The sequence below is a fragment of the Anabrus simplex genome, chromosome 4 (assembly GCF_040414725.1).
Source record: "Anabrus simplex isolate iqAnaSimp1 chromosome 4, ASM4041472v1, whole genome shotgun sequence".
NCBI lineage: Eukaryota > Metazoa > Arthropoda > Insecta > Orthoptera > Tettigoniidae > Anabrus > Anabrus simplex.
In genome coordinates this window covers 237127647-237151927 of record NC_090268.1, presented here as the reverse complement: position 1 = coordinate 237151927, position 24281 = coordinate 237127647, and the positions used below count along the sequence as shown (strand labels likewise).

The window sequence follows — 24281 nt, the reverse complement described above, 5'->3', positions numbered from 1 at the left end:
TCCTTCCTTCGACCTACCCCGCGTTAATACTTCAATTTTATCTCGTTAGTAGGGCTTACCTCCACACCGTGGACAAGGCAGGGTTCGAAACCCAAGCGGACCAGCCGCTGTCACTCAAGGCACCGAGAATATCTCCAGCCGCTATCAGGCAAGTCAAGTCCTCTGTCCGTAGCTCGACAGGCGAGCAAGCGGCAGACGGGAGGGAGGGGAGGAAGGCCTGCCCAATCGGCTGGAAAAGCGGAGAAGGCACGTTGCCATAATAGCACGGCGGAAGGACGAAGGGAGAAAATCAACCTTTAGAAATACGTAGAAAGAAGGTGCTAGTTAGAGACGCATCTATAAATAATAACACGTAAAAGGCTGAACATGGCTAATAATAACGTAAAAACAAACGCCAGTCTTAAGGGCGCAACCAAGCAGCCAACAAAGTCAAAAGGGGGCGGGGGAATTGCCAAAACCTACGGCACAATTATTATTATTATTATTATTATTATTATTATTATTATTATTATTATTATTATTATTATTATTGTATGTGAAAGTTTTTGTTCCGTTCAGCTTACAAGTTCCCACGCTTCACCAATGCCTGTGGTTACTATTACATAAAGAGCTAGTTACTAAGTACACTGCTGAGCAAAACTTAAGGACGAAAGTAACTTTCGCATGTTGTATCACTGCCAAGTAATATAGCTCGAAGAAACTTGAACCACACATAGGAAGAACTGCTACAGTATGGTACGGGTAGACTGAAAAGAATATGCAATGAGACGAACAGAAACTGTACTTTTATACAGAGACAATAAGTTACACGTAAGTCACTGCGGCCATGATGGTCCCCTGGACATCACAAAAGAAGGGTCATGGTTCTTAAAAGGGTGTGTGATCACCACGGACAGCGATGCATGCTCTGCAACGTGTTCCCCTGCCGGCCGCAAGATTGTTAAGGAGTTCTTTTGGTAGGGCGTTCCATTACTCCACCAGTGCGGTTGACAACTGCTGGATGGTCGTTGGTGCATGTGGACGTTCTTCAGTACGTCTGCCCAACATGTCCCACACGTGCTTGATGGGATTTAAGTCGGGGGAACCGGTAAACCAGTACATTCGCCGAATATCCTCTCGTTCCAAGAGCCCCTCGACCTGCGCTGTTCGATGCGGTCGTGCATTGTTATCCAGAAAGATGAAGTCAGGGCCGAATGCACCCCTGAAAAGACGCACATGAGGAAGGAGTACACTGTCACAATAACGTTGATCAGTGAGTGACGAGTGTACCCCGTTCAAGGATTTGGAGGTCGGTACGCCCATGCAACATTATGCCTCCCCACAAGATAATACTTAGACCAGGAAAATGATAATGTTCTACAATGTTCCTGGGTGCATTATGTGTCCCCATCTCTCAGTAGATGAGCGTACGTCTAGAATCACTACTCAGACTGAATGAAGAGCACGCGACCCGACTCCTTGTCGGTCCAGACCTGATGCTCTTGACACCATGGCAAGCGATGCCGCCGGGAGATTGGGTGTCTTGCAGTCCTGTTAAATGTGGTTGCAATTGCACCCGCTGTTTGAAGTGAGGCTCTTCTTGCCTGTTGCACAATGTAGCGATCATCCGCTGCTGTAGTTGACCGTCATCGACCCCCTCGTCTCCTTCGGGCAGCAGTGCCTGTGGTTCGGAATTTTCTCCACGCACATGAAACATTGCTGTGAGCATTACCAAACCCCTGGGCTACACTCGTCACACTTGGTCCTTCTTCCAGTTCCCTGATGAATTGAAAAATGAAAACCTACAACCTGTTTTCCAGTCAGTGAGCGGGTCAGGGATGTAATGAATGAATCATATATAGGCTGTTATTACGATGGGGTCGCCACTCCCAAAGTGATATATTAATGAATGATAGATGCTACGAAATGAGAATGGAGAGTGTTGCTGGAATGAAAGATGACAGGGAAAACCGGAGTACCCGGAGAAAAACCTGTCCCGCCTCCGCTTTGTCCAGCACAAATCTCACATGGAATGACCGGGATTTGAACCACGGTATCCAGCGGTGAGAGGCCGACGCGCTGCCGTCTGAGCCACCCCGATGAATTCTCCGTGTGAATTCATCCAAATGTTGTCTCCGGGCCATGTTGTAATGAATAACACCACCACAGTGCACCGTAACAGTTCGCTGATTGACTCCCACTGTCTTGTCCCGTTCTTTCAACTGCCTTGTTTTGTGGGGCCAGGCCCATTTGGCGCTATAGTGGCGCTGACCTCATGCCAGGTTTTTATGCACGCGTGGGAGATCTCTGACAACATGTTACCGCACTTTCCTCATTTCAACAGAGTAGTTGATGTGTTATGTTGCTTTATCTATCTCGTCTTTAAGTTTTGCACAGCAGTGCAGTTCTCTCTCGTAATCATATATTCGTGTTTGTTTCAGATGCTCGCTTTGCTGATCCTAGCAATACTGTGCACTGCTATGGCTCATGCCCACCATGAACCGGGCCACACTGGTTCTGGAGATGGCAAGACACCACAACCTGGCCATAGCGAACATTCACATTAATCGATGGCATGATAGATGAGTTGTATACCTTTCATTTCAAAATAAAGGCAAGTTATTTTAGGTGAACTGTTCTAGTACATCCTTTTAGTCGTGTGCAATGAACAATTTCCTTACCTCAACAATGAGAAATATAAAAAAGAATCCTAATTCCTCTTTAAATTACCTAACCGCCCCCATAATACTCTATTTACAACTAGCTCTGTGGCTTCTTTCAGTTCAACACCTCTTATAATTAAATCATTACAAGCTGAGCCTAACCATCGTCTCCTTGGTGTCACTCAACTTCTCTACCCTCTATTCGCATCGTATGACCAGTCCACAAAAGGCAGTTTATAGGTACGGCTTAATCCATCGAGTCTATTCCTAACCTAGCCTCTATGTCCTTTCAAGCACCTCCCTGCCAGTAATCTCACCTGTTTATATCAGCAATCATTCTCGCTACGTTCATATCTATCACTTACAACTTACGAGTAAGATAACCTGAATCCATCTGGCTTTCACTCCCGTACAGTAAAACCGGTTGGAAAACAGACAAATGTAAAGACAGTTTTGGCTGAAAGCTGATTTCTCTTACAGAATGTCGCTGAAGGCAACCGCACTTTCTTTGTTGCACCTTGATTAAATTTCGCTTACTATACTGCTAACCTGGCTGAATATATATTCAAAGTAATTGAAATGATGCACCGGTTCCTTTTTTAATTTATTTCCTAACTGACACTCAACCGTCTTACGTTTCTCTTCTAACATGACGTTGACCTTACAATTAGAAACGCTATCATACTCGCTACACAGCTTTCCAAGCTCCAACATGTTAAATTGCCGGCTTTCAGCACAGCCTGCCATTAACACAAAGTCATCAGTATAGACCAGACTGCTTACTACATTTCCACCGTACTTTACTGTCTAACGTCTGTATCTAGTTTGATCGAAGAACTCATTCTACCATGAAATCTAACTGTGGTTCGTTGTCAAAATAAATGCATTTTAATGCCTCTGAAAACCCACCCCTAAACCTGTAATCGCTCAGGATGACCAACATATTTTCCATTGGTATTCTATTAGAATCCTTCTCTAGGTCTAATATAAAATCAGTTCACATAATTCAAATAATCAGTAACTTAAGGGGACACTGTAACTTAAAAGTATCAGTTAATACACAAAATCTAATAACAAGAATACATAAAAGAGCGCAAGATGCATTTTTATACTGAGGATAAATAAAGATATAAAACTAAACATCTAGGAGATTATGACAATACGTTTATCATTTCAGAAACATAGACTATACTAACTGGGGAAGATTACCTCCTTACCTAATATTTAATTAATTTGGTGAAAATTCACTTACATGGGCTAATGAATGGAAAGGTAGCGGTATTTAAGACATTTTTTTCTGAGTTTCGATGCTGAAAAACATGAAAATCCACAGCCTGTTTCCAGTCATTCGACCGGGTCAGGAATGGAATGAATGAAGCCCTCATCTAGCGGTGAGTATAGGAATTGTGCCGGCTGCCGAAGCCTGTCGCACTCCTCTGGAGCAATGATTTATGACTGACAGATGAAATGAAATTATATTGGAGAGTATCACTGGAATGAAAGATAACAGGGAAAACCGAAGTCCCCGGAGAAAAACCTGTCCCGTCTCCGCTTTGTCCAGCACAAATCTTACATGGAGTGACCGAGATTTGAACCACGGAATCCAACGGTGACAGGCCAGCGCGTGCCGTCTGAGCCACGGAGGTTCCTGATTTTTTATTCATTTTCTTGTATTTTACGTAGTTTACGATCATTTTATAACTGAGAGGCAGTGACAATAAACGACTTACTGGAATTTACCGTACGATGCTGTGGAACCTGAAGGATGCAAATCTATTGTCTCAATCATGCACTTGACTCATATGAACAATGGAATGAGGAGGATTATATTTTACGATTATCAGCAGTAAGCAAGCAGCTGTATATGATTCTATCCCTCATTTTCTAACACTCTGCGGCCTTATAGTAAGATGTTACATGACAATCTTTACGAATATTTAAGACGAAACGTACAAGCATTCTGAACTCGCTATAGTTTGGTATTATATTTCTCTGAGATATCGCTGAAAATTATAGCGCCGTAATCTATTGTACAATAAGAAATACCATAGTCTGGATCAACATATTTTCACCGAAATAGGAAGACAGAGTAAGTTTTGACGAAACTAATGCGATATACCAGACACTTTCTTGACCAAATGTTTGGCTTGGAAGGACCTGGAGAGAGTATTATCCATAAGGTTACCTAAATTCTTAACACACTCCTGATACTTGACTACAGAGACGTTTACAATTACAGGAGGAATGTATCTTCTTCTTCTTCTTCTTCGCGAATGGGTCGCTTAGGACCGCGTGAAATCAACACTTTCTAACCTTCCTCTTGGTCCAGTATTCCTTCATGCGCAACGATTGGATCTGTTTCCGTCGCTCTGACCATATATGTTGTGTAGTCTTCTCTTCCTCCTCGAAGCCCCATGTGCGAGTGATTTTCCTGATTTCATTCCGGTCAAGTAAGTATGGTGATATTTAATTCCTTCAGGTGTTTTTCTGTCAGCTTGTACCATTTCGGTCTAGTAGCTTTGCTCTTTATGAGTGTATGTATTTTGTGCGTTAGTCTGTTCGGGTCTATTCTTTCTAAGTGCCCCATGAATTGGTTTCTTTGCATTCGCATTGTGTCTGTGATTTCGGGTTTTTAAAATATATTTTTGTGTTAGGCTTTGGATAATGTACGCCGTCTTTGGTTATAGGCCCAAGGATTTTTCTCATTATTTTACGTTCTTTCACTTCTATTTAGTGTTTTAGCGTTTTGTGATGGAGACTGAGTATCTCTGAAGCATAGAGTGCTTCAGTTTTGATTGCAGTTGTATAACGTCGGATATTTTTTGTTAACTGAAAAGCAATCTCCACTTTCTGGAATCTCGATTCAATAGCTGTCTTTCCGTTACAGTTTGCTGTAATTCATTCACCTAAATACTTAAATTCATTTACACTAAAGATATTGTTATTGTCAGTTACAAGTTCATTTGATTCGATTTTGATGTCGGTCATAAATTTTGTTTCCTTTCAAACGATATTTGTAATCCAATTTTTACTGCTTATTCTTGTAGTAGTTCAAGTTGTTTTTGTGCGTCAGAGATATCTTGGGCAATTAATGCTATGTCATCAGCAAATTCTAAGCACTCCAATTTTATGCCTTGCAGTTTTGGGTCCAGACGGTGGGTTGGTGCACCAGCTTTTCTCCATTCCCGTACAACTTTCTCAAGCGCACAATTGAATAGTAACAGGGATAGCCCATCGCCCTTAGCTGAGTCCTGACATTGCTTCCACTTAGTTGTGCTAGGCTCCTCACTTTCATCTATCCTGTCCAACCTCCCTTTGTCAACTCTTGTTCTTTTCCGACGGTATTAGAGCATTCGAGGCCTAGGGAGTCTTTCATTTACACGCCCTTCGTGGCCCTTGCCTTACTTCATCCGTTACTTCATTTTTCGAGGTGACGGATCCATTCTTTTTCTTCTTTTTATTCTCTCTACCTCTCTGTGGGTGGGGGACGCTGACGAAGAATTGTCGTAAGAGGTGACTAAAAGGGGCGAAGAAGGGATGGTTGAATTAGAACCATGCCACTATTTGTGATTAGTACCATCACGCGAGGAAAGCCATGGGTCGCCTTTACTTACGAGTAGTACCACTACATTAGGTACACAATAGGTTTGTGATTAGTAGCAGCAGAGTGTGGTTCACTGTGGGTTTCCAGTACCCGTGATTTGTATCACTGTGAGAAACACCACGGGTTTGGGCGTTGCCTGTAATTAGTACCACTATATCAGCGACACCGTGGGTCTTCGTTGCCTGTGATTAGTACCCATTATATGAGGGACACCACGGGAATACTGGCGCCGTGATTTGTACACCTAGGTGAGGAACACTATGTGTTTGCCTTGCCTATGAGTGGCGCCATTGTGTGAGAAACACCATAGGTCTGCGTTACCTGTGCGACGTACAATACTTGTGAGTAGTACCATAATGTGTGGAACACCGTGAGTGTACGCTACTTTTAATTAGCACCGCAACATGACAAATAGCCTACCATGGTTCTACTTTACTATCGATAAGTACCATTATGAGAGGCCGTTGACCTGGATTTTGGACCCCTTTAGACAAAAAGCATCCTCAATTGAGGATTGTGATTTAGAAGCAGTCCCTTGGTCAGTAATACTAGTTTATGCTAGTTTCTGGGTCGGATCCACTGATTGTTCTAAATTCATATCCCTCCATTCATTCATCACATTTTGTTCCACGAACCTGCTACGCTGGCGTAGCAGGGGGAGAGGTGATACTCCCACGTGGCGCGTCCCAGGTGGCGGATAGGGGGTTCCTAACCGGCTTGCCGGCGGACTTGAGGGAAATAAAATACCTCTCGCGGACCAAACACACAACCCCCTGTTGGTGGGGGACGCCGACGAAGAATACACCCACGGTATCCCCTGCCTGTCGTACGAGGCGACTAAAAGGGGTGACCTAGGGATGATTGTCTTGGAACCATGAAACTACTTGTGATCAGTACCACCACGCGGAGAGTATCACGGGTCGCTTTTACTTGCGCGTAGTGCCACTATATTAGTTACTAAATAGGTTTGTGATTAGTAGCACACAGGAGCACCTTGCGGTCGGCTTTTGCAGTACCCGTGATTAGTACCACTATTTGAGCAGGACCATGGGATGATAGCTACCATGGTTCTGCCTTGCATGTGATTAGTACCCGAGGAACACCACTGGATAGGAGAAGGTCCCTGTGGTTAGTATTCTTATGTGAAGAACACCATACGTTTGCGTTGCCTGTAAATGGCGCCGCAAAGTGAGAAAAACATAGATCTGTATTATGTGTCGAATTTCATAACCTCTGAGTAGTACAATAATGTGTGGAATACCGCAAGTTACTGCTATTGAATAGTACCGCAACAGGACAAATACCATGGTTCTACTTTCCTAGCGATCAGTACCGTTATGAGGGGCCGATAACTTGGATTTTGGACCCCCTTTAGACTGCAAGCATCATCGCTTCAGTGTTATGCTATAGCAGCAGTCCCTTGGTCAGTAATCCTATTCTTTTACCTCAGTTTGTGTGAATGTAAAGCATTGCGGGTCGCATCCATTGATTGTTTTAAATTCATGTCCATCCATTCATTCTTCGTTCTCACGCTTTGAATTCTGGTCAGTGGAGAATTTTAGACTTTTAATTTGTCATTCCATTTCGTCTCATTTCGTACCCTTAGGGGCTGATGACCTCGATGTTAGGCCCCTTTAAACAACAATCATTCCACGAACCTGCTACGCAGGCGTAGCAGGGGGAGAGGTGATACTCCCACGTGGCGCGTCCCAGGTGGCGGATAGGGGGGTCCTAACCGGCTTGCCGGCGGACTTGAGGGAAATAAAATACCTCTCGCGGACCAAGCACACACCCCCTGTGGGTGGGGGAGGCTGACGAATAATACACCCACGGTATCCCCTGCCTGTCGTAAGAGGCGACTAAAAGGGGCGACCAAGGGATGAATGAATTAGAACCATGAAACTACTCTTGATTCGTACCATCATGCGGGGAACACCATGGGTTGCATGTACTTGCGAGTAGTATCACTAACATGGTACGAAATATGTTTGTGATTCGTTGCAGTAAAAAGCCTGGCCTGGTGGATTCCAGTACCCGTGCGTTGTACCCATGTGGGCAACACCGCGGGTCTGGGCGTAGCCTGTGAGTTGTACCACTATATGAGCGACACCGTGGGTCTGCGTTGCCTGTGATTAGTACTCACTATGTGCGGAACACCACGGGGCCCTTGGGACCGGCACCCGTGACTAGTACCCTAGGTGAGGAAACTCATCGGTTTGCGTTGGCTGTAAGTGGCGCCATTGTGTGCGAAACACCATAGGTCTGCGTTACTTGTACGTATTGCAATACTTGTGAGTAGTATCATCTTTTGTGGAACATCGTGAGTCTTCGCTACTTCTGATTACTACCCCAACATGACACATACCATGGTTCTATTTTACTCGCGACATGTACCATTCTGTGGGGCCTTAGACGTGGATTTTGCACCCCCTTTAGACGCCAAGCATCATTGTGCTGTGTAAGTGGTTCCTTGGTCGGAATTAATGTTATTTTCTATTTGCATTGAGTCCGCTCCACTGGTTTTTGTTTGTTTATTTTGTGTTTTGTTGGGTTCCTGTCCATCCATTCATTCATTCTTCATGACATTTTATTTTTATTTTTGGTCAGTGGATGCCTTTGAATTTTTTGTTCTTTCATTTCGTACCATTAGGGGCCGATGACCTTCGATGTTAGGCCCCTTAAAACAACAAGCATCATCATCATCATCAACAACAATCATTATCATCATCATCATCATCATCACATTTTGTTATTCTGGTCAGTGGATGATTTCGAACTTTTAAATTGTCATTACATTTCATGCCATTAGGGTCCCATGACCTAGATGTTAGGCCCCTTTAAACATTAAGCATGATCATCATCACCAACCATACTGCTGACTGAAGAAGAATACAAGCGATGAAGTGTGTGTGTGTGTCAAATGAAGTCAGTGTCAAACTATTTTTAAATAAATCAACAATTGACAATACATTGTGTATCACTAACGGAGACCTGTCTCTAGAAATGAAAACTGTGACCAGTAAACCACTTGTGATGAATTGAATTTGTGACCGATAAATCATCTACGGCAAATACACACTTGAAGCGAATATGATTCTCTTGAGAATTAAGTGTGACATGTTGTAACAATGATGAAAATATTGTGACGAATTTCCCTAAACCCATTTGTGCCCGTAGTTTATTTCTAGCATAAAGATAGACTCATTAATTATTACTTGTGTTTCAAATGTCCCGACTTCTAACTTGCTCAAAGTGAAAATCGCAGCCCATGCTAGCAGCTCATTACTTTTTTTTTTTTTTTTTTTGCTAGTTGCTTTACGTCGCACCGACACAGATAGGTCTTATGGCGACGATGGGACAGGGAAGTGGGAATGAAGCGGCCGTGGCCTTAATTAAGGTACAGCCCCAGCATTTGCCTGGTGTGAAAATGGGAATCCACGGAAAACCATTTTCAGGGCTACCGACAGTGGGGTTCGAACCCACTATCTCCCGAATACTGGATACTGGCCGCAATTAAGCGACTGCAGCTATCGAGCTCGGTGAGCTCATTACTAGAGTTAGACATTTCTGGTGCTAAAATTAAATAACTTGTTGCTTTAAAATGTTCAAATTGACTTATCCTACAAGGAAAACGTGAAAACCGTTTTCAACTGTGTTATTGGTTGTACAATTTTTTGCAACTTTTCATAATGCCAGGACCTTTTTGCGCCTTAGCATAATGACATCACCTTTCAGCACTCTCCTCAACCTCCTGTGTTTACTCCCATGCCGCGCTTTATTCCTGTTACTGTGCTTCACAGATAAGTGGGGAAAGAACTGCCATGGTCATAGGTCTGAACGAATAAGTGACCATATTAGCGAAAATGTACAATGTATTTTCTATGTTACTCTCTTTTTGTTTTTCGTCACCTTTTATTATTTTCGTTCAACAAGAAACAATTAGTTAACAATGGTGATCTATTAATCTAGGCTCATCTGTAACCAGCACGTTTAGTTAGCTTAATTTAATTAAACTGGTGATTAATTACAATGAATAACAAGAATAGAGGTTTTACAGGAGTGCGACAGGTCTTAAAGCTTCATCAACAAGGAGGGAGAATTGAGCTTCCAATTTCTAAGGCCTAGGAGCCCTCACATATCCTATTAACTTTACAGGACACTCGTTTGCCCTTTTATTTCTCATAAGGACGGGAAAGATTCTGCAGCTAATTAGGAGTTGAGCTCATACTACAAAATGCAGGTCAACAAGAAGTTAAATTCCAAAGGGTCAGAATAATTTGGGTAAAAGGCCTACACACAGAGAGCAAGGGGATGCTGAAAAGCACCAAGCGATCCACGGTATAGTATAAGAATAAAACCTAATGAGTAATGAAATACAAGACGCAGTGATACGGAGGATAACCCAATACTACCTTGTGACTCGCAGGAAGGAAAATTAACGGCCAAAAGTGAAAAGTGCAATTAAATTTAGAAAAACATAGTCACGAGTAACAAAACTGAAAAAAGGGAGACGAGAGTCCACTCTCGTGCTTCTCCTCCTATTAGGGTGTTTGACCTTCGCTGCTTGAAAGACATAAAGAAGCCAACATGATACAGAAATAAGTACTAAAATCACTACACTAAGACTGAAGTAGGACCGGTACGACCCTAAACTTTAATATTTAAGGGTGCCCTCTTGTCTTCCCTTAAGCCACTAATATCTTCTGAAGTCACATAGTTTAGGATGATGAGCTTACCTTATTTGTTGCCCCAGCACGCCAGTTGCCTCATGCGAGGTAAGAACCTCGTCCGTCGATCACATAGTCAAGATAGTGATCAGCAGGCAGCTGGCCCTCCCTCATGCAGGGGCAGGCTGGATTATGATTAGCTGAATAAAGTTCAGTAGGAGTAACTTTAAGAAGTGACCAAAGAGAAAGGGTTGACAACCCCTAAATTTTACATTTCCTACGCAATGAACCTAAATTAAACTTCCAACATAGGTTCGTATGTGGCAATCTTCAACTGGAAGGTGCTGTCTAGGCTTCAGAACTTCATATTAACATAGAGTTCAGCGTACCTCCACAAAACGCCACAATATGCTGATGTTAAACGTACTGCCTAAATTTATGTAGAGGCCATCTTCATGTTACAGTTCCCATAAAAATCCAACATAGGAAACCGAACGTGTACGGCTTCATCTGCTTTTCTCCATTGTCATTTTTATAAATGGACAAATCTTCTACTTTCTGTATGTGTTTATTAGCATTTACCAGAGTGTTACCACATTACTCTTGCTTCAGCGTAGTCATGTTAGGCCACGCTTTCAGATTAGTTTGCACCTCAACAAACTCCCATTAGGCAAAATTTCACAAATTAGTTTGCGCTTCATCGCACTACATTTAGGTGAAAGGCTTTGAACAGAAAGAAAAGGAGTAAGGTGAAGTCAGATTGACCAATTAAAAATCTCGGCAATCAGTATCCCTAACTACTGGAATGGGGAACTAATATAATCCGTTATAATTTTTCAGTCCAGAGTACATTTTTGCTAGTTCCTAGTGTCTTTGACATTGTCCTTTGTTGACAATATTCAGCATATCGAAACAGAAAATGAACGCTGGGAAAATGCATGATGTTTTTCAACATTTTAATGCAGACAGCCGACTAGATCAACTACTCTGCTCCTTACACCGGCCTTGACAATCGCTTGTGAAGCTCAGCATAAAGCTGTAATTGGAACGATTCTCCATAATGCCGCTGGGACGCTAGCCAACTATGACACTGACAGGAAGCTAGTGCCGTGATTATCGTATTTCCAGTTTCATATGTATTGTTCTGTTGTCGCAAGTTTTGCTAATTATTTCATAATAACATGTTTGTTTGTTTGTTATTGAGAGTTGATTGTTATACGCTAATTCGTCTGTGCCTTATTGTGTAGTGATTTGCCTTTCAAAATAGTGTTTACAAATCGTTGAATACAAGACATGGTTTTGCGCCTTTTTGTTCTTCTAGCGGTTCATTTCGCAGATGTGTCTAGTTCTGAGAATTACCATCTTGATATTCTTTCTTTGAAGCGGGAGACAGAACGTCTTCATCTATGCATATCCACTCATGCTTCAGAGAGGATTATAACGTGCCCTTTACGAAGTGGGAATTCCGCTGCACCTTGGCGCTTTGCAAGGATACGTCTCCCGGACCAGATAATATCCATAACCAGATGTTGAGCTACCTCAGCGAGGATAGTCTGTTATATCTTCTTCGGGTGTTCAACTGAATCTGAAAATATGGTGAGTTTCTGTCATAGTGGCGAGAGTGAATAGTAAATTCCTCTCCTCAAGTAAGACAAAGATCCTAAATGTGCAATTACCGGTATCCAGCTATTTGTCTTACTAACTGTCTGTGTAAATTATTTGAGAGGATGTAAATCACCAGCTTGCCTGGTGTTTGGAGGAAAGAGGATTATCGTCCGAGTACCAGTGTGGTTTTCGAGCTGCTTGCTCCACCACTGACCAATTGGTACGCTTAGAAAATTCTATCCAAGACGTTTTTCTCCGAAAACACGATTTTGGTGACTGTTTTCGTCGATTCAGGGAAGACCTATGACACCAATATGGCGATATGGCAACCTTTCAGTCCTGCATCACTGGAAATTCTGAGGTAACTTGTCGGTTCTTTTTTTGCAAATTTTCTGTCTCTTCGTATGCTACGTGTCCCAGTAGGGAGGGCATATTCGCAATATCACGCTCAGAAAAACGGAGTCCCGTAGGGAACGATTCTGAGTCACTTTGTTCGCGATTACCATAAACGGTGTTGCCGATCTGCTGATTTAGCAGTAATACAGTCGCTATGTGTGGACGATTTTGCTTTGCATTATAGCTCACATAATATGGCAGCTGCAGAGCGACAAATAAAGCAAGCTATTATGAGAGTGGAACGGTGGACCTTAGAACATGGGTTTCGGTTATCAACTGCTAAAACCTCTGTTGTTCGCTTCCGTCGGAAGTGCACTGTTCATTCCAATTCTGAGCTTTATTTAGGGGGTGGGGGTAGTTCTTCCTGTAGTTGATACTTACCGATTCCTTGGGCTCCTTTTCGATAGTAAATTTTCGTTTGAGCCGGACGTGCGTCAGATAGAAGTCAAATGCGGCAAGGAACTGAATAAATTGAAGTTTCATAGCGATACTACGCGGGGGGCTGACCGCACGTTGCTCCTACGCTTTTATATGGCACATATTTTACCCTGGTTAGACTACCGACAGTCCAGCATATGGGTCAGCAAAGCAAAGCATTCATGTAAAACTGAATAGCATCCAGTCAAGTGGAGTTAAGTTTGCAACGCTAGCATTCCGTACAAGCCCCATTGCTAGCCTGCTCGCTGCATCTAGTGTGCCGCCTTTACACTTGAGGCACCAGCAAACGCTGTTGTCCAATACTACGAATATGCAACAGATGGTATTACACCCAAGCTATTCCTGCGTATTCCACAATGGAAAGCGTCGGCTGTGTGTCAAGGAGCCGACCACATTGCCCCTGTTGACTTACAAGGTTCAGACAGTGGTATTCGTTCTCAGCTGAGACATTTGGTAATGTCCCATTGGGAGATGGAGTGGCATGCCACCCCTCTTTCATACAAGCTGAGAACGGATAAAGGAACTAGGAAGGTTTGGAAGACTTTCCTTTGGGTTTCTCGGAGAGAAGCAGTGGTAGTACATCGTCTTCGGATTGGCCACAGTATGGCAATGCACTCCTACTTATTGAAGGGAGAAGAAACCTCCGGTGTGTACTTGCGGCGGCCATCTTACCGTGGTACACATCCTTACGGAATGTGTGGACCTGGCAGATATACGCCGTGCTCTAAAACTTCCGAATAGCATCTCCTTCATTCAACGAGATGACGAGCAGGCAGTAGACCTTGTCATCTTTTTTATGAGGGATAGTGGTCTGTTCCAGATGAGAGTACCTTACGAAAATCATATATTCAGTCTCTGTACTAAGACAAGGTGAAAACAGATCAGGCAAATAGTAGCTTCTTCATGCATGAAACCACGGATAGGTAGAACAGATATGTTTTGAACGATGTAATAACACCGCAAGTGAAACAACCCACGCTTTTGACTTACTTTCTGAGCAAAGCAGACAATGCCAGAAGATGCAAAATTTCAACAGTGCATGCGTTCTATTGTGGTCTGAAGGAATTGAAAACGATCGAGTGTGGCTTGTGCTTTCGAACCAAGCGTCTTACATGTTAGTGGCTGTAGCCAACCCGAAACATACTCTAATCCAAAACATATGACCTGTATTGCAGATAAATTGCATGGAGTTTGTGAGGCATTAATAAATAAATGAATAACAGACTTAATAATAATGTTATTTGTTTTATGTCCCATTAACTACATGTTAATTGTTTTTAGAGACCCCAAGGTGCCATAAGTTTGTCCCGGAGTTCTTTTACGTGCCAGTAAATCTACCGAAACAAAGCTGAAATATTTGAGACTTTCAATTACGTCGAGTATTTTGCAACAAACTAGGATATACATTATCGACTACAAACAAACTGTGCAATATTTACGTCTGCTGTCGAGCCAGGATCGAACCCAAGTTGTGCTCAAAAGGCCAGCGCTCTACCGCCTGAGCTACTCAGCCCGACATAATGTTGATATGCAAATGAATTTGTGTCTTCCATTAAGAAAATGCTGATAAAGGCTCCTACCAGAATGCAATATTATGTTGTAATCACGGGACTTCCTCTTCTAACTTCCTCAATTCTCACCAGATGGGGTACTGGGTTTAAGGCTTCAGTATTTATCTTTAATCATATTAAAATAGCATTCCATTTCTTAGATGCTTTAAGGAATAATTCCTCAACTTTGACACAGGACGAAGAACTAGCACCTAAACAGGAAGTGAACGATGAACTCTTACTGTGCTCTTTCCTGGCAACTGCCGATACAAAATTGTAGTTGCAGTGTCCACAGTATGATGCTCAGTGAGCTGTTCTGATGGACGAAAAGGAAGCACTGGAGGATGATGGAAAGTGGAAGCTGGTGCAGAGGTTAACCATGAACCCTGACGTTGACGATTTTGCAACAAGCAAAATAATCGACTACAAACAAAATAAGCATTTACTAACGTCATTCCAGAGCACAATCAACAAATACAACATAGAACACAACCAACATTATCCCGGTTAGACTACGGCAGTGCATCATATGCCTCAGCAAGACCAAGTGTCCTTTCAAAGCTGAACAGCATCACCACAGCGGGGTTCGGTTGGCGACTGGAGCCTTTCGTACAAGCCCCATAGCTAGCCTGCTCGCTGAGTCTGGTGTGCCGCCTTTACACCTGAGGCTCCAGCAAATACTTCTTTCCTATGCTGCTAATATGCGACAGATGCCACTTCATCCAAGCTATCCTTGCGTCTTCAACAATGACAATCGTTTCTGTACGCTGCTTGTCATCGAGCAACGCAGCATTCATCCTTCTTTTAAGCTGTCGTTTACATAATTTAAGTCGCACGTTCATTTCAAGGTGACAACACACAGATCATAACATCACTTATCTCTTTTATTGTTATTGTTGTTTGAGTCATCAGTCCATGGCCCTGAATACCTCGACTCACCACATGTCTTTCATGCCCTCCACGCGAAGTCCTGGCTTCATTACTATCCACCATCATGGACTTACTCATTTCTCTTCTGACTACATGGTCCCTTCTCTTCAGCTCTCACATAACAAGGCAACTGAGTAACCCAAAAAGAACAACATATGCGATAGCAAAAACACCAGCTTAGTAGCTGTTATTTATAAATGGGCCTAACATTTAGATCTTCGGCCTAAATGATGCTACTCCTATACAGTAATCTATTTTTCTTTTCAATTTATACATGACAAAGGTTTTCATCCAACTTCCTCTCAACGACTGATCGCACCCTCCCTTCCAAGATGCCAGTGAATACTTTGCCTGGTATACTAATAAGTGAGATACCTCGATGATTGTTGCAATCATTCCTGTTCCCTTGCTTATAGATAGGTGCAATTATTGCTTTGTCCAATCTGAAGGTACCTTACTAACACTCCATGCTAATCTTACTGCTCTATGAAGCCATTTCATCCCTTTCTTCTCACTATACTTCACCATTTCAGATCTAATTTCATCTATTCCTGCTGCTTTATGATAATGGAGTTTATTTACCATCCTTTCCTCAAGCATAATTTCACCAACATAATTTTCCTCCTTCCCATATGCTTGGTTGTTCGCAACACCACCAGGAAGATTTCCTTTTGCGTTGAACGGAAGTTCAAAATATTCCCTCCAACTCTCCAGTGATTCCCTGGGATCTATTATGAGTTCACCTGGATGACTCAAAACACTGTTCATTTCCTTTTTCTCTCCCTTCCTAAGATTATGTATTACTGTCCAGAAAGGTTTCCTTGCTGCTTGACCTAGCCTTTCCAGGTTATTACCAAAATCTTCCTACGACTTCTTTTTGGATTCAACAACTATTTGTTTCGCTCTGTTTCTATCTTCTACGTACAAATCTGTGTCTGCCTCGGCTCTTGTTTGCAGCTATTTCTGATAAGCCTTCTTTTTACGTTTACAAGCTGCTCTCACTTCTTCATTCCACCAAGATGTTCGCCTTTTCCCATTTTTACACACAGTTGTTCCTAGGCATTCCCTTGCTGTTTCTACTACAGCATCCCTGTATGCCACCCATTCACTTTCTCTATCCTGAACCTGCTTACTGTCTACTGTTCGAAACTTCTCACTAATCACATCCAAGTACTTCTGTCTAATTTCCTCGTCCGGGGTATTTTCTACACTTATTCGTTTGCAGACAGATTTCACTTTCTCTACCCTAGGCCTAGAAATGATTAGTTCACTACAGATCAGATAGTGATCTGTATCATCGAAAAATCCCCGGAAAACTCGTACATTCCTAACAGATTTCCTGAATTCGAAGTCGGTTAAGATATAGTCTATTATGGATCTGATATCCCTAGCCTCCCATGTGTAGCGGTGAATAGCCTTATGCTCGAAGAATGTATTCGTAACTGCTAAACCCATACTAGCACAGAATTCCAGCAAACGCTTCCCATTCCCATTAGCTTTCATATCTTCCCGATATTTACCAACCACCCTTTCATGCCCTTCAGTCCTATTATCAATTCTCGCATTGAAATCGCCCATTAGCACTATTCTATCCTTGGTGTTAACCCTGACCACGATGTCACTCAATGCTTCATAAAACTTGTCAAATTCATCCTCATATGCACCCTCACATGGTGAATACAATGGGACAATTCTCGTCCTAATTCCTCCAATTGACAAATCTACCCACATCATTCGCTCATTTACGTGCCTAACAGAAACTATGTTACGTGCAATGGTATTCGTGATGAACAGCCCTACCTCGTACTCTGCCCTTCCCTTTCTAACACCTGTCAAGTACACCTTATAATCTCCTATCTCTTCCTCGTTATCTCCCCTTACCCGAATATCACTTACTCCTAGCACATCCAGATGCATCCTCTTAGCTGACTCAGCCAGTTCATTTTTTCTTCCATAAGCCCCATTTATATTTATAACTCCCCATCGAATTCCATTTCGTTTGCCAAGTTGTTTCCATGGGCTTCCTCGCCTGCCAAATGGTAGTGGGACTCCGTTTACTCCCATAAGTCCGAAGCTTGCTTAAAATGTTCTGAGCTCGGTAAATTCATGAAGGAGGATGGTACCCTACTTACACATAGTCCAAGTGAGGATCTCTCCTCTGATGGATTATGGGCCAACGGTGGATTGTATTGTCCTAGCCGTCTGAGCACAAGGAAGGCCATGACTCAGAATATGTCCGAGATGCCCACTCCCATTCCATAGCAACTGGTATCCCGACTCTCAGGACCACTTACTAGACCACTCAGCCGTTGCCCATGGTTCACGAAGGACGTGACTACAGTAACCCACACCATGAACCATGCAGGTTTTCACACCATGCAAATGCTGAGGCTGTACCTTAATAACATTCAGACCATGGCCGCGACCTTCCAAATCTTAGCCCTTTCCAGTCCTTCCTTCTTACCGCGGTACACATCCTTACGGAGTGCGTGGACCTGGTCGATCTGCGCCGTAGTCTACAACTCTCGCGTACCATCTCCCTCATCCTGCGAGATGGCTAGCAGTCAGCAGACCTCGTCATCCGCTTTATGAGGGATAGTGGTCTGTTTTATCGTATGTAATGATGTCCTTTGTACTAGTGTATTTATGTCAATTGCGTTTTTATCCTATTGACTTCATTTTAGTTTGTGTTGCGTATTTTAATGTGTTCTTTTAACGTCTAACGTAAATTATGTATATGTATCTGCACTAGCAGGCAATGCCTTAATCCTATGTCTCCTGTATTTTCTCTTATTTTATTAGAAGATAAGGCATTGCGCATTAGATCCACTGATTGTTTTAATCTCATACTCATTTTTCATCACCATTTTTTTAACTCTAGTCAGTGGATATGTTTTAAAATTTTTACTGTCATATATCATGTCGCCCATCTCGTTCCATTAGGGGCCAATGACCTTCGATGTTAGGCCCCTTAAAACAACAAGCATCATCATCATCATCATGCAAACCTTCCGTCACCGAAAACTTTCGATGTGTTGGTGCGACGTTAAACCACTACCAAAAGAAAAAAGTTATTCTCGAAACCATAACAATGATTTCTTCCTAGTGTTATTTTTATAATATTAAACCAATACTTACGGTCATTACAAACGTGCACAAATTCTTATCCACAAGAAAGGCACAAGCATATTATGTCCCCGATATCAATCTTCAGGGATTTCCCTTTAATGTCCGTAATATATCAGTGTCACACATTTTCCTGATACGTGTAAATCACTGGATAACGTAATACTTATTATATGAAATTCAAATACGTCTGAGTTTCGTAATATTCTCTGATCATGAAATGCTAATTTCGCTACTATAAAAGGAATGATCCAGATCATTACTGCCACAGTCTTCCGATAGATTGGTGAAGAGCAACCAAGATGAGATTTCTGGTGAGTGATAGCTTCTTACCTCCATTATTTGAGCATACAGTTCTTCGCGAACATACTTGGAGAAAGCTTCATTTAGGCTCTGCAGAACATTCTAAGTTCATGTAACGAACAAATGTATGTTTGTATGTACGTATGAAGGGCAGACAGAGGTCAGAGTAGATTAGCCGGGATGATTGGCTAAGACGGTGGAAGCGCTGGCCTTCTGACTCTAACTTGTTGGCAGGTTCGATCCTGGCTCAGTCCGGCGGTATTTGAAGGTGCTCATATACGTCAGCCTCGTGTCGGTAGATTTACTGGCACGCAAATGATCTCCTGCGTGATTACATTCCGGCACATCGGCATTACCGAAAACCGTAAAAATAGTTATTGGGACGTAAAGCTAATAACATTATTTATTCAAAGTAAATGTAAAGATAATAATAATAATAATAATAATAATAATAATAATTGTTACGGAGATATCCGTGGTAGTTAGAGGTGAAAGAAGGTGCGGGCTGGAATAGGTCTCAACTACAAAATTAAAGTTAATTTAAAACTTTAATAAAGGTTATATTTTCAAAACTTAACAAATAACAGAGTATTAACAGGTACCAAGAAGCAGATCAACAAATCAAGCAATTACAAATTACAGTTCGTTATAAGATTTGGGCTTCGAGCCCCGTTTTACATTCCTCGAGCTGCCAGCTCAACTTTGCCAGGTTGGAGATCAGATCCCAGGGGCAGAAAACCCCTTCATACAAGGAGCACTTGCTCCCAACTATTAACCTCAAGCCTCTCTAAGGCACCTTTACCACAACACCATAAAGAGCTGACCCGCTCTCGATCTTTCAAGCCTATAAAGGCAATAACAGACTCTTATCCAAACTGCCATCAAGGCATACAAAGAAACAGGGGTATTTAATACCCAACCTACAGGGCCTTCGCATGAAGAAAACAAAACATCAGGTTAAGTTAATGGCCCAAAGTACAGAAAGGACTGGAGGAGTGAACTTGCACTCCTAAATATACAATATTAAAACCTAAGTGGCTCTAGGCCGATATACAGGGGCTAATCCCAAGCTGGGGAGGTGACTCGTATGAAAAAACTTTAATACATTAAGGAAGAGACAGAACGGTTATGAAAACATAGTCACCTCGATTTCAAAATGAAAGGGAGCTCGAGAGGGTGAAGCACTCTCTATCCCTGCTTTATGGAAAAGGGATTTTAAGTTTTTACATATACTGAAAAGTAATTTACATTTTAAATGAATTGGTTACATATTAAAGGTTTCGAACCCTCCCCGAGAGTTAAACTGCTGAGCTAGCAAGAAATACAGATGTTAAAAGGCCATTACCTTGTTGGAGATCTGTTGCCCGAAGAAAGAGGCGCTTCCCGCCCCCTGCTACATATCCACACACTAAGAAAGATGTTACTGAAGTGGCCAGGAGACAAGAAAATCAGCAGTTTTTATACCCACGTGGAAAGTTCGAAACCTTTCATGAATGATAACAACCCGCCCACAAACTTTTATTGGATAACAGCAAAAACTAATACACAAGACAAGGAAGAAACACCTTATTGGTGGAAAATTAATTACAGAAATTCCTGATTGGCTACATTCAAAACAGGCGGAAAGAAAGGATTTATATTGCCAACCCACAAATGACAGAACAAAATTTAGTAAAGACAAAACTTATGAATACAAAATTTCTTCAAGAAAGTTCATTCCATTGCACCAGAATGTATTACCATAGTTTTTGTAGAGACATCTGGTAGAGAACGTCCACACTTCTTGATCAATGACAAGCAAAAACACATCAAAATTTACACAGACCCATCTTCGGAGAAACAGTGAGTTGATACAGTTTTTTAAAGTTCAGACTTTTTCCTGTAGAGGAGTTTCAATTGGCGCAATATTTGAACTAGTGGCGTAGAGGTGTACCGCCCGGTACAATAATAATGCTTTGTGTTTAACTTTTCTTCAGCTGCTGACGGCCTTTAGATGGTCCAGAATGTTATATTGCAAAGGAGTTCATGAACGGGATAGAAAATCATCGGAACAAAATTCCTTGTATTTGTGGTATCGCAACGACCGTGTCCAATTCGATCACGCAAAGCCCTACGCTTTCTGGTCTGTGAGGCTGATAATTGCCAATGTAGATGATTCTGTTACCAGGAAAGGGGTAGATCCTACGTGAGGTCGGTGGCATATGAGGCTGCTGAAATGCGATAACGCAGTGTCGTTGATTTCTAACACGTTAAGAAATTTCCATGGGATATAATTACATCATATAAGGCCAAACGAGGAGGATAGGCTACCTATTACTTCTTCGTAGAATAAGAAGCGCTTTCATTTCGGGCCGAAGAAACAATTCTCGTATTCCACTTTATTTATTTATTTATTTATTTATTTTTTTTTTTTTTTTGCTAGTTGCTTTACGTCGCACCGACACAGATAGGTCTTATGGCGACGGTGGGACAGGGAAGGGCTAGGAGTGGGAAGGAAGAGGCCGTGGCCTTAATTAAGGTACAGCCCCAGCATTTGCCTGGTGTGAAAATGGGAAACCACGGAAAACCATCTTCAGGGCTGCCGACAGTGGGGTTCGAACTATTCCACATTTATGATGATTTTGCAGTCCAGATTTCAGTCTTATGGAAGACTTTGTCTGGAGAAAATAGTATAAATAAATTTCCCTATCCGAGATGGCGAATACCTTGAGGCTGGAATCTGTTTTCCGAGACACTGAAAGATTTTTGTAACACATGTAGAAACGTCGAAGATGGTTTTCATGTTGAGCTACACACGTGAACTTTTGTTGTTAATTAATTTTTATACAAATTTCCCATTGTTTCTTTTTTTTGCTAGTTTCTTTACGTCGCGCCGACACAGATAGGTCTTATGGCGACGATGGGATAGGAAACGGCTAGGAGTGGGAAGAAAGCAACCGTGACGTTAATTAAGGTACAGCCCCAGGATTTGCCTGGTGTGAAAATAGGAAACCACGGGAAAATCTTCTTCAGGACTGCCGTCTGGGAATTATTTTATATGGCATGACTCAGGTTAGTAAGCTGCTGATATCCCAAACCATATTACACATAGCTGCATTGTACAACAGTGCGTTATTATTCCTAATTCTATGTCTTAAGTATTTCAGTTAAATCAAACAGTAGATGAAAACAAATTCTAAACGAATGATTCCATTATAACAAATGAGATTCGTAAGTTCCCACATCATTTATAACATATTTTAAAAGCACGAGTATTTAAGATCTGCTCTCGGATAACTTCTACCGAGCCAGATAGCTGCAGTCGCTTAAGCTCGGCCAGTATCCAGTATTCGGGAGATAGTGGGTTCGAACCCTACTGTCGGCAGGCCTGAAGATGGTTTTCTGTGGTTTCCCATTTTCAAACCAGGCAAATGCTGGGGCTGTACCTTAAGTAAGGCAACGGCCGCTTCCTTCCCACTTCTGGCCCTTTCCTGTCCCATCGTCGCCATAAGACCTATCTGTGTCAGTGCGATATAAAGCAACTTGTAAATAAAAAAAGAAACATAACTTCTAGTACCTGAATGGAAAATGTAGTGGATAGGAGAGATTCAGTGGGGGATTCTCCTCTCTGCTAACCTCGACAGCTGCTGAAGGCAGGGTGACATATGGCAATACCTAGTCATATTTAGGATAAAACGGATGCGGGCGTTAAAAATTCGCCAAAGTTTAACGCCAAGTGTGCTATTCAAATTCTTACGTCACGTAGTAGAAGATGGGCACTATTCATTTTTTTTAAAACAATGTCCTAATATTTAATGGAAAAAAGCCTTTTGAGGAAATTCAGGGTAAAGAAATGTTCGTGATGTGATCTGTCAAACCAGGTTAAATCCTTATAAAAGGACGATACCTAGGTTTTTCGTCAGTTTATTGCTATTGATGTTGTATTTAAGAGGATCGGAGGAATTTTAATACTTTTCAGTTTTATATTACTTTTGGATCCTTTTATGACTGCTTGTAATGTGAACGGATTGACTTCGAGAGAATTATTTTTGGTCCAGTCTTTCATGCTTTCGTGGAGAAAACAGTATAGCCTAATCTACCAACGTATATTTATATGCCCTTCGGATTTATAAAATTCTATTTATGTCTTTTTAGAAAAAATGGTATTTTGCAAGTTTGTAAGTCATTTGAATTTAAATGTATTTACCAACCATCTCATACATCTTCAAATAAAGAAACAGCGAGAATGATGGTCTAAAAGTGTTATTAAATGGTTCATAATTTGTTTATTTTGCAAGTTTGTAAGTCATTTGAATTTAAATGTTTTTACCAACCATCTCATACGTCTTCAAATAAAGAAACAGCGAGAATGATGGTCTAAAAGTGTTATTAAATGGTTGAAAACTTAGCCTATTCAACGGTAAAGTGTCGGATTAATTTTATATTATTTATATGTACAGGCCATACTTCCTACTGAGGATTTTCTTTGGCATAATTTTGGTATTAGGAGAAACGTAACGTTGACTAAAATATTTCGCTAATTTCTATTTTTTTGTGTGTTTCTTTGTAATACATTAATGTGATCCAAAACTAGAGGAGAACAACAATATTTTCGGCTGTGTATGTTCTGTCGTTCTCTATTCCAGATGTTCGTTCTTCTGATCACCGCCCTGGTGTGCTTCGCGCTTGGGACTTGAAGGGAGCGCTGGGGGAGGACAGTCTGATTCTCAGGGATCGTCTGGTGGGCGGGGAGGATCTGGAGTAAGGGGTGCCCGATGTGGAGTGCCTTCTTCTGAAGGAAGTGGATCATCTGATTCATCTGGCGGCTCCGGAGGATCAAGTGGATCACACTATAAACATTAAACAATTGTAAGAAAACGAAACAGTCAGGCCTGACTTATGTAACCATCTACTGAGAAATAAAGGATAGTTCAGCATGTAATTCCTTAGTTGTTACTACCCAACTAAATATTGGCTACGTCACAGTGTTTGAATTCTGTTGTTGAGAAACATGGTAACCGAGAAGATAATGACACAAATT

The 24281-nt window shown here is 41.9% G+C and overlaps 1 protein-coding gene across 4 annotated transcripts in view; it reads left to right on the top strand.

Annotated features, from left to right (window-relative positions):
• The window catches only part of LOC136871831 (alanine and glycine-rich protein-like), a 66344-nt gene extending 42404 nt beyond the window's left edge, over nt 1-23940 (top strand). For 2 of the 4 annotated variants that reach the window (XR_011018041.1, XR_010859827.2), the window contains exon 2: nt 2421-2612. The gene's annotated coding sequence lies outside the window, so the exon portion shown is untranslated. Of the gene's footprint in view, nt 1-2420; nt 2613-2761; nt 2883-23886 lie in introns of those variants that run through there. The other 2 variants (XR_010859829.2, XR_010859828.2) reach the window with 2 other exon arrangements.
• The last annotated feature ends 341 nt before the right edge of the window (nt 23941-24281 follow it).